At 39.0% G+C, this 3,597-nt stretch overlaps 1 non-coding gene and 1 pseudogene across 1 annotated transcript; one reads left to right on the top strand and one right to left on the bottom strand.

Annotated features, from left to right (window-relative positions):
• Positions 1-875: 875 nt before the first annotated feature.
• Positions 876-1,496, bottom strand: LOC110661532 (uncharacterized; annotated as a pseudogene).
• Positions 1,497-2,462: 966 nt separating this feature from the next.
• Positions 2,463-2,569, top strand: LOC131181755 (small nucleolar RNA R71). The gene has a single exon (XR_009150234.1). It is a non-coding gene; the product is annotated as a small nucleolar RNA R71 (small nucleolar RNA).
• Positions 2,570-3,597: the final 1,028 nt, after the last annotated feature.

The following is a 3,597-nucleotide window of genomic DNA, read 5'->3' on the forward strand; positions in this document are numbered from 1 at the left end:
GCATTAATAGGAATTTGAAAGAATCCCAAATACCCATCCAGGTAACAGAAATAAGAGTGTTTCGCTAATCTTTCTAGCATTTAGTCAATGAAGGGGAGGGGGAAATGGTCTTTTCTGGTGGCACCATTCAATTTTCTATAATCTATGCACATTCGCCAACCAGTGACTACTCTAGTAGGGATTAGTTCATTTCTTGCATTACGGATAACAGTTGTCCCACCTTTCTTAGGAACTACATGTACTGGACTAACCCATTTACTATCAAAAATTGGGTATATGATACCTGCATCTAGAAGTTTTAAAATTTCTTTCTTCACTACCTCTTTCATGTTTGGGTTAAGTCTTCTTTGGTGTTCGATTGTGGGTTTACTGTTTTCTTCCATGGGTATCCTATGCATGCAAATCGAAGGGTTGATTCCCTTCAAGTCTTCTATTTTATACCCTAATGCTTTGCTATGGATCCTAAGTTTTCTTAACAATTTTTCCTCTTCTAACTTAGATAAGCTAGCATTGATTATAACAGGATATTTAGAATTTGAGTCTAGAAATGCATACCTTAATGAAGACAGGAGAGGTTTAAGCTCTACCTATTCAGCATTTTCCTGGAGCTTACCTTCGGTTTGTTCCTCCTTCAAATCCTCCATCTCGGAAGCCTTAGCTAAAGGTAGGGGTGGAGGAGCTGCCAACTATTGTGCACATGCTACTATTTCAGTATTTTCATCATCCACTATGTGGCTGCGCACAATACATGCTTCAAGAGGATCTTTAGGATGTGTCTTATAAAATTCCTCTTTAACTTGTTCATTAATTATGTCAACCTTGAAGCATTCATCAGGTTCAAATTTGTGTTTCATTGTGTCGAACAAGTTGAACTCTACTTCTTCTTCTCCTACCTTGAGGGTTAATGGTCCATTTTTGACATCTATGATGGCTTCGGCGGTTGCCAAGAATGGTCTTCCCAAGATGATGGGAATTTGGACATCTTCTTCCATCTCAAGGACAACAAATTCCACTAGAATAAAGAATTTGCTCACTTTGATAGGGATGTTTTCAAGTATCCCAACAGGATATTTAATGGATCGATCAGCCAATTGCAATGAGATTGTTGTGGGTTTCAATTCCCCGATTTATAGCTTTTTGCATATTAATAAAGGCATTAAGCTGACGCTTGCTCCAAGATCGCAAAGGGCCTTTTCTATTTACTTGTTACCAATGATACAGGGTATGGAGAAGCTTCCTGGATCCTTCAACTTTAGAGGCAGTTTGTTTTGCAGAATAGCACTACATTCCTCTGTTAGAGCTATTGTTCCATAGTCCTCTAGCTTCCTTTTCTTTGACAGAATTTTCTTAAGAAATTTGGCATAAGATGGCATCTGAGAAAGTGCTTCAGTGAAGGGGATGTTAATGTAAAGTTTCTGTAAAACTTCCAAAAACTTCCCAAACTGCTTGTCCAATTTGGCTTTGTGAAATCTCTGAGGAAAAGGTAGGGGAGGCTGGTATGGTTCTGGTAATTTCTTTGTCTTCCTTGCTTCCTCTTTCGATCTTTCTTAGCTTCTTCCTCCTTTTTCTCTTCTTGGTCTTTAGATTTTTCTATGGTTTCCTCTGTTGATTCTACCTCTAGTTGTACTAGAGTTTTCCCACTCCTCAGTGCAACTGCCTTACAATGCTCCCTTGGGTTCATTTATAGTTGACTGGGAAGTTTGCCAGCAACCTTACTTGAAGAACTTGCCTGCTGAGCAATTTGATTCTCTAGCATCTTGTTATGGGTAGCAAGTTGGTCCATTCTGGAAGTCAACTGTTTATTCAATTCAGTTTTTTGTTGTTGAGCTACTAGGAATCCTTCCATCATGGTTTCCATGGTCATTTTCGGTTCAGGTTGTTGAGGTTGGAGAGGTAGTGATAGCTGTGCAAAGTTCTAACCTCTGTTCTGAAATCCAGGGGGTGCTGGAGGTTTGTACCCTTGTTACTTGTTTATTGGCTGGTTCTGCTGACTGGACCATGAGAAGTTTGGGTGGTTTCTCCATCCAGGGTTGTAAGTATTTGAATACGGATTATTTGGCTGCCTCTGGTTGAAGTTTCCTCCATTATTCACATAGTTCATCTATTCTGTAGGTTCGTTAAAATTGTTGTATTCTGAATTCATGTACCCTCCTTCGTAGCTGCTTTCATGTTGACTATTTGTACCAACTGCGTTGGCTTGCATTCTTTCGAGTTTCTTTATGAGCTGATCAAACTGGGCATTTATCATGCTCAGGGCATTTACTTCCAGGACTCCTGCAGTTATTCTTGCATTTCCTCTTTCGTTTGACCACTCATAATTATGGTATGCAACCCTTTCTAGGAGTTCAAGTGCTTGTGGCATTGTTTTCTCCATTAGATCACCCTCTACAGCTGAATCAACTGTGCTCCTTGTAGAGGGTAGTAATCCATTATAGAAATTTTGCACCAATAGCCAATCTTCTATGCCATGGTGTGGACATTCCCTCTGTAAGTCTTTATATCTTTCCCATGCATCATAGAGTGATTCTCCCTCCTTTTGTCTGAAGCTGTTGAGCTCAAGTCTCAACTTTACAGTCTTTGCAGGTGGGAAATACCTTGCTAGAAAAGCTTGAGAGGTTTTCCCAGGTAGTGAATGTTCCAACCAGTTGAGAAAGTAATCACTTCCTTGCCTTGTCTTGAAGAGAGAATGGGAATGCTCTGAGTCTTATTGCTTGATCAGACACTCCATTCATCTTGAATGTATCACATAAGGCAATAAAACAATGGAAGTGGTAGTGTGGGTCCTCTGTTGGTGAACCTACAAACTGGGTTTGTTGAATCATTTGGAGCCATGCTGGTTTTAATTCAAAGTTGTTGGCTTCTACTGTGGGTCTAGTGACACTGGGCTGAAATCCTTGGACAAATGGAGCTCCGTAATCTCTCAAGAGTCTTGGTCTATCATTATTATTGGCCATGGTTGGGATTTCGGGATCTCCTTGACCGTGCTCTTGATGTTTCCTTTCCTTGCTGATGGCTTTAAGAGTTCTGTCTATTTCTGGATCACAGTTCAAAATTTCTTCTGGCTTTGTTCTAGTCATATACCAGATCGGGTACCTGAGAGAAAAGAAAAGAAATACAACCAGTAAAATAAAATAAAATAATAAATATAATTACCTAAATCAGCTAAATCGCCTATCACCTCATATTACTAAAAATAAAATTTCCCGGCAACGGTGCCAAAAACTTGTTTCGCTATTTTACAATTACCGCAAGTGCACGTATCGCTAACAAGTAATAAAGTGATAAGTAGAGTGTCATTCTCACGAGGAATTTTGTTTAGCAAGTACCAATCTACACAGAAATCTTAACTGTCTAGGCTATCGAATACTTAGGGAATGAAGTTTGTTAACTTTAAACAGTAAAATGGTAAACTTAAAATGAAATGATTTATTTGAAACAATTATGGAATTAAGATTTCACACTTGAATCATACTAGGGTTGTTTTCTCATTTATTTACTAAATTGAGGATCGTTTTCCTTGATGGAAATCAGTCCTAAGCTATCCTAGATCCTCTCTCAAGGCATCTAGGGTGTATTCTAATTAACTCGAACCCTACT

Source organism: Hevea brasiliensis, chromosome 7 (genome assembly GCF_030052815.1).
Source record: "Hevea brasiliensis isolate MT/VB/25A 57/8 chromosome 7, ASM3005281v1, whole genome shotgun sequence".
Taxonomy (NCBI): domain Eukaryota; kingdom Viridiplantae; phylum Streptophyta; class Magnoliopsida; order Malpighiales; family Euphorbiaceae; genus Hevea; species Hevea brasiliensis.